This window comes from Sus scrofa, chromosome 5 (genome assembly GCF_054392235.1).
Source record: "Sus scrofa isolate SSC_HxYL_T2T_F1_AM1 chromosome 5, Sscrofa_HxYL_maternal_Yorkshire_Landrace_v2.0, whole genome shotgun sequence".
Taxonomy (NCBI): Eukaryota; Metazoa; Chordata; class Mammalia; order Artiodactyla; family Suidae; genus Sus; species Sus scrofa.
In genome coordinates, this window is record NC_139387.1 from 21,238,884 (window position 1) to 21,246,250 (window position 7,367).

The window sequence follows — 7,367 nt, forward strand, 5'->3', positions numbered from 1 at the left end:
GTTGTAAGTTTGTAGTACGTTTTGTTATTCTTCATGACAATACTGCAGTAGCTCACCTTTGGTTAAATTGGGAATCTTTCTAAGGGGTCCACTTACAGAGTTTTAAAACTAGATAATAGGAGTTCCTGTCACAGCTCAGGGGAAACGAATCCAGCTAACATCCACGATCTATCGATCCCTGGCCTCCCTCAGTGGGTTAAGGATCTGGCATTGCTGTGCACTTCGGTGTAGGTGGCTCAGATTCCGAGTTGCTGTGGCTGTGGTGTAGGCCAGCAGCTACAGCTCCGATTTGACCCCTAGCCTGGGAACCTCCATATGCCACAAGTGCGGCCCTAAAAAGCAAAACAATAAAAATAATAAATAAATAAATAAAAATAAAAACTAGACAATAAATTCGTCTTTTCACAAAACCGTTCCTGAATTTTAGTATTCATCCCTCCTCTCTAAGGAAGCCATGCAGTAGGTACGCCCTTACTTTCAAAACTGTATTTCTGTATATACACAGTGAGTAAATTATTCATATATATATTTTTTTAAGTTTCTCAACAAAAGGACAAACAAGAGAAGGAAAGAAAACAAAACACTACGATTTAACATAAGGCAAAAAACACATTCTTTCAACAGTGTCCACTAGGGAAATTCTGAAGAGAATATGTCATGATAAAAATTTTCTTTTTTTTGTTTTTTTTAGGGCTGCATCCACGGCATATAGAGGTTCCCAGTCTAGGGGTTGAATCAGAACTGTATTGCCAGCCTACGCCACAGCCACAGCAATGCCAGATCTGAGCTATGTCTGCAACCTACACCGCAGCTCACAGCAATGCCAGATCCTTAATCCACTGAGTGAGGCCAGGGATTGAACCTGCGTCCTCATGGATACTAATCAAATTCATTTCTCCTCAGCCACAATGGGAACTCCTTGTCCTGATAAAATATTTTAAGACGTAAAATGATCCCAATGCAAAATATTTGTTGCTGCTAATTTTTGTTTCATTTTTAGCTAAAAGAGTTAATATTTCTTGTCATCTACGATCCCTAATTTTTGTTTATCTATTCCCACTGGGTGAGTAGAACCATTTCAATTTCATTTTCTTTACAATCTTACTTTTATTCCTGATTCTTCGATAGTAAGTTTCTTGAACTGAGCTTCTATTTATGAATGTTTGGACTGCAAAGGACCTTAAGGGGTCATCAAGTCCATCCTTCTGCTTTCCAGGAGAATTCATAACTGCAATCTCATATGGATGAGACTATATCAAAAGAAAATGTATTCTGTCCCTAACAGCATGCTAGTTTATTCCACACAATCATTTCCATTCACAATTTGCAATTTTCTAAAAATGAAAGTAAAAATCAAAACCCCAAAAGAGGAAGGTGCTTTAAAACTGCATTTATCAGCTAAAATTGCTCAAACATAAATTCAACTATTAGGCTAAAATTAACCCACAGGAAAGTTGTTGGCCGCCAACAGTAAGTCTTTAGTCCCAAGAGATGTTTTCTGATGCTTTATCTTATTTATAGCACCATTTTACTTACACTACAAACTTAGACCACCACGCCAATAAACTATAATTATAAATAGCAATTATATATATTATATATCATACATACAATATTTTACACATATGTATCATATATATGAATGTATATATGTATGTAAATGTGTGTACATTTCTTTTATAGGTGCTGTAGGTTTTTATTCCAAGCAGAAAATGAAAAGTTAGGTCTTGGGAGTTCCAGTCATAGCGCAGCGGAAACGAATCCAACTAGGAACCATGAGGTTGCGGGTTCGATCCCTGGTCTCGCTCAGTGGGTTAAGGATCCGGCATCGCCTTGAGCTGTGGTGGAAGTCGCAGACGCAGCTCAGTTCTGGCATTGCTGTGGCTCTGGTGCGGGCTAGCAGCAACAGCTCCGATTAGACCCCTAGCCTGGGAACCTCCATATGCCATGGGTGTGGCCCTAAAGAGACAAAAGACAAAAAAAAAAAAAAAAGGTCTAAACTGGAGATGTCAATACTATGGGGAAGCTACAATACAACTGTTATACAAGCTATTGCTTAATTCTGTAATATGTAACTTAAAATGTTCAGGGAATGATGTTTCTTCCTAAAAGAGTTTCCAAAATAGAATTTCATCTGATGACAAAAAACATGCAACTATGAGGAAACACTGTTAAATTGTTCTAGAATTATTTTTTTAGAAAGGAAGCAGGGGAGTTCCCACTGTGGCGCAGCAGTAACAGTGTCTCTGCAGTATCTCGGGCCACTGCAAGGGTATGGGTTCAATCCCAAGCCTGGCACAGTGGGTTAAGGATTCCGAGTTGCCACAACCGGTGGTTGGGTTGCAGCTGGGACTCAAATTCCATCCCTGGCCCCGGAACCTCCATATGCTATGGGGCGGCCAAACAGGAAAAAAAAAAAAAAAATTAAAATAACAAGGAAGCAGGACTAGAAGTCTTAAAAACGGAGGGGGGGGGGAATAATACTTAAAAAAACAGGGGCCAAGGAAGGTAGGGTCCAGAAATTATATTCTGATGAAATACTGTTTCCCAGGAAGATTATAAAGTGAAATATTAAATAGATGGCTTATGAACAACCTGCAAGTAATGCAGTGATCTATAAACACTAGCATAAGATAGCTAAATAGTAACACACATAACTTCATTTTTTTCTTTTTTTTTTTAAAGGCCACATGCAGGCATACAGAAGTTCCTGGGCCAGGGATTGAATTCCAGCCACAGCTGCGGACTTGCGCAGAGGCTCCAGCAGTGCCAGATCCTTTAACCCACTGTGCTGGGCCAGGGATGGAACCCACAGCTCCATGGTGACCAAAACCACTGCAGTCAGGTTCTTAACCCATTGCACCACAGCAGGAACTCCTTCATTTCTTTTTTGACAGGGACACTAGCCTAGGAGCTCAAGGATAATGTCAGAGGCAGAATATATTTAGACTTCACCAGAACACCTCCTAATACTTCACAGGAAATATAAGTTAGATAATAAAACAGTACATGGATTCATAACTGAATTTTACCCAAAAGATTCATTAAGGGAGTAATATCAACCTATTGATAACGTGCTGTTACACATTTTTCCACCCTTATATATTTTTACCAGTGACCTAAAACAAAAATATAGGTGTCATGTTTACCAAATTTGACTATCAACAATACAAAGATATGAGGAATGGTTAAGAAGCTAAATAACATTACCAAGCTAAAACAATAAAACTAACAAGATGCCATCCTGGGAACTATATCTAGTCACTTATGGAGCATGATAATGTGAGAAAAAAAATGTGCACATGTTTGTGTTGCTGGGTCATCTTGCTGAACAACAGAAAATTGACAGAACACTGTAGATCAGCTATAATGAAAAAAAATCATTATTAAAAAATAAAACTAACAAGATGACAATTACAGGGATAAATGCAAAACCATCAATTAAAATGAAAAAATTAATTATGTAAGTTAATGTGATCTTGGGTTTTAAGAACAGAGGTATTGAGTGCAGTGGAGGATAAAAAAGCCACACTCTCCCTTGTACTGTGTATTGATTTGATTATATCTGAGATGCTATTTTCAGATCTAGATAAGAAACCCTAATAACTCCAGCAACTAAGTTGATGAGGAGCCTGAACTTTATTCAAAAATGTCACTTAAGGAATGGCTGAAAGAACTTGGGATATTTATCCCAGTAAAAGACGACTTAACAGGACATAACTGCCATCAAATATTTGAAGGGCTACCATGATGACAAGGAATTAGGTTTATTTATTGTAGCTTTAGATGGCAGGAGTTAAGAGCTTCAGCAAAATGTAAAGAATGTTCTAAAAGTAGAGCTCTAGTATTGGAACAGGGTATCTGAGAAGTAGAGACCTCTTCCTTACAGCATTCAGAAGTCAAAAGACCACACCACCCACCAGACATTCCAAAATGATGCATTTTCACATTTCATGAATGTACTTGATCCCAAAAGAAGACCGTTAGGAGAAGGCAACATTAAAAAATGATAAGCTAAAAACTGTTTTCTTTGACATGTTTCTAGAGATGGAAGACTTTTTTTCACTGAGTCTAAAATCACAGTACCACAGTCAGAGAAACCAGCAACAAAAGAAGTAATGCTTTTTATTTTTTAACAAATGTTGCATTTGTTTTTCCAAAGAAACAACATCTGCCCCTTAACTTCAGTACCTTTATCAAGGGATAAGGGACAATTATGTGCAGGTCTGCCAATTAGTTTCAAGGAGAGAGCGGTCTTTATTAGACATTTACATGGCAAAGCTATTTGCTCCACCTAAAACTTCCTTTCAAAAAGGCTCCTCCTCATCAGACGTGGATAGGAGGCTGCTCTAACACTGACTCCCTCCTACTGCAGCCGAGGAAAAGCTCAGTCTTGACATGTACAAAACAATAACTTGAGAGAACTTTAGAGCAGCTGTGTTCAGGCAGAGCTAGGGACTTAAAGCAGCAGCTTGTGAGCTGGTTGAAAAAACAATTTTCATTTTGGTTTGGAAATGGGGAGAGGAAAGAGAAAGAAGACATACAGTAACGGTAAATATTAGCATTTAAAAGCCATGGTAAACAAAAACAAAAGTTACAACACTACAACATCACAGGATGTAATCTTTAATCCACAAATTTCAAGATGAGAACTGCTATAATTCTCTACTTTTTTGGTAGATGTTAATAAGAAAAAAAATAATGTTGCATTTAATAGTACCCAAGTCAAAGCCATCACAAACTGTAGGATGGAAGAATAAAACAAGGAACTTGGCTCTCTCCTTGAATTGGGGGGGTGGGGGGTGTGTGCATGCGCAAGCTGCTGCCAGGCAAACTGTGAAAATGTCTGTATGTCCAACAGCAATGCTCTGAATGTGAAATTCTGGAAGCCAATTAAGTAATTAATCTTAAAAAGTCAGTAACTAATTGGTTTCAAAGTGCTGCAGAGGTAACTTCCTAGCCAGGAGAACAAATAGTTGCTGAAAACCCAAGGTGAATGATACAAAGCAACATACTCTGAGATTTCTCTTCATATAACAGCTTTTTGGGTATTTCAGATGTTATTTTGCTTCCAAAAGTAAAAGGAGAAGAAAAGAAATGTAAAAGACAAATCTATGTAACAGCAAAGGCATTATTAATTAATTGGCTGTATTAGTTCATTATTAAATAATATGTAACTATCAAACAAAGGGCAAAGACTTGCCCCTTTTCTGTATAGAATTAAGAACTGGTAAGACTACTTAGTATAGCTGCCAAACTTTCCTTTAGCTTCTTTTCTTACGGACATGTTAAATTTCGCAATCATCTCCACTTACCTTATATCCTCCATGTTTAAGTACAAATTGTGTTTGATTTCCCCAACCCTTGCCCTAAGATATTATGACATATCTTTAGCTTCTGAGTCTGGACACAAAGGAAGAAGCTGAAATTTTTTCACTTTCCTGAAATATGTGTGCATTTTATTTACACCATTAAAAAATATATAAGCTAAATAAAACTGCGACCATTTAGCAACTCTTCCAGAATATCAGTGGGTAAGAAACATATTTGACAAAACAAATTTCAATTTAGGATATTTTGTTGTGCTTAGAATACCTATAAAGACCGATGTCTCTACAAGAATAACTTGCATTACTGCAAAGTTTTTAAACACAGGGCTCAAGCGAGCTTTCAGAGAAAGCTCTGCATACCCCCACAAACCTACACTTACTATGACACAACCCTCAGAGATATTAAAACACCCTCTGTTAAGGAGAAAACAAACTTTTAAAGTTAGTAAAGCAGCAACGCGGGAATCTGGGTAGGAGGTGCCCTGGGTAGTAAACACCCCAGTCGGAGAACATAACAAGCAATTGAGAGCAACATATAACTCCCTATGGGGCTCCAACTTGGCTGCTTAAGTCTCAAGCCCCCATCCCTGAGTTGAAGAGATGAAGTGCGGGAAGAGGAAGAGGGGGAGAAAGGAAATCAGAGTAGAAGTGATGAAAGTGCTCTATTTTTCTCCTTCTCTACCCCTATCCCACCTCTCTTGCAGGCTGGTCACGAGACTGGGTGCAATATCCACCAAAAGTCCTACATCTATTTCCCAGGCTTCTTCTGATACCTAGGCTAAACGCTTGTATATATCAGCCGTCTCCTAACCAAACACCTCCCTTACTTCTCTGGATTCCCCCATACCCTCTCTAAAGTGATGCCTTTTGGCCATTAACACACCACTATTAAGTCTTCCCAAACTCACTCACTTAATTTTCTCCATATCCACTTTTTTCCTGCTATCATGTCCCTAATACTCTTTTTTATAATTCAGTCGAAATGCCGTGCTCTCACTTCCAATGATTTACCTCTATCTTTCCAGCCAAACCAAGTACCATGTTTTCACCTACTCATCCCTACCTCCTGCCTATTACCCTTGCCGCTTCCAATGCCAAGCCTCTAACCCCACTCTTGGAAGAAACCCTGGGTCTTCAACCAATTTAGTACCCCACCCCTTCCTCCCATTCCACCCCATTCCAGCCTCCACTAGACTTCCATTCCCTCAGGATTCAACTCCCCTCTCATTGCCACGCCCTGCGCCCCCCGGGGCTACTTACCCCAAGTTCTCCCCACACTTCAGGCCTCTGGCCCCGCCTTCCCCCCCCAAAGGAAGGAGGCGGGAGGAAAGAGAGAAGGGGGCGGCACTCCGCAAGGTAAAGACGATCTCCTATTAGTGCTCATCGCCGCCAATCGTAGCCTCCTTCTCTTTTATTGGTCGGCCTTAGCCCACGCCCCACCCTCTTCCTCAGACAGGGCCCGGCCACCGCCTCAGCGCCCCCGTCCAACACACACTGGGAGGGGAGATCCCGGCCTGGGACACTGGGACAGGCCAGAGTTGAGGGGGAGAGTCCCGTCAGCTCATGGACTAGTTAATGTTAACAGGACTTACCCGTTGGTAGCTCCGTCGCCTCCTGCCCGCCTGCGCTTCGTCTCACAATCTACCTCCAGCTCCTTCTTCCCCCCCCTCAGCGGAGCAGATACTTTCCTCTCGTCCGGCCAGGCGCGCGCACTTCTCGCGAGATGTTGAGAGGGGGTTGGAGGAAGGGCGAGATTTGTTGGGCCTGAATTGGAAAGCGGCCGAGGGACTGGCCTCCGAAAAAAGAAGGGGCTGGACTTTGAGTGGGCAGGGCTAGGTAGGGAGGCTGAACAAGTTCTCTAGGCGGTGGTTACACGTGTTCGGCTGCCTAGTGTAAGGGAGAAAAGAAAAAGAAGGAAAGGGAATCCTTACAGGTGCCTGTAGTACTGGAGATTCAAAGGTTCTCATTCTACAGAATGAGATCATCTTAAAGGAGCGCACTTTAAAAACGAGAGGAGATTATACCTCAATAAAGCTG

General features: G+C 40.8%; 1 protein-coding gene across 5 annotated transcripts in view; it reads right to left on the reverse strand.

Moving 5' to 3' along the window:
* The window catches only part of ATF7 (activating transcription factor 7), a 109,560-nt gene extending 102,512 nt beyond the window's left edge, over positions 1-7,048 (reverse strand). For 3 of the 5 annotated variants that reach the window (XM_013987090.3, XM_013987080.3, XM_005652573.4), the window contains exon 1: positions 6,923-7,048. The gene's annotated coding sequence lies outside the window, so the exon portion shown is untranslated. Of the gene's footprint in view, positions 1-6,590; positions 6,633-6,922 lie in introns of those variants that run through there. The other 2 variants (XM_013987086.3, XM_013987072.3) reach the window with 1 other exon arrangement.
* Between the last annotated feature and the right edge of the window lie 319 nt (positions 7,049-7,367).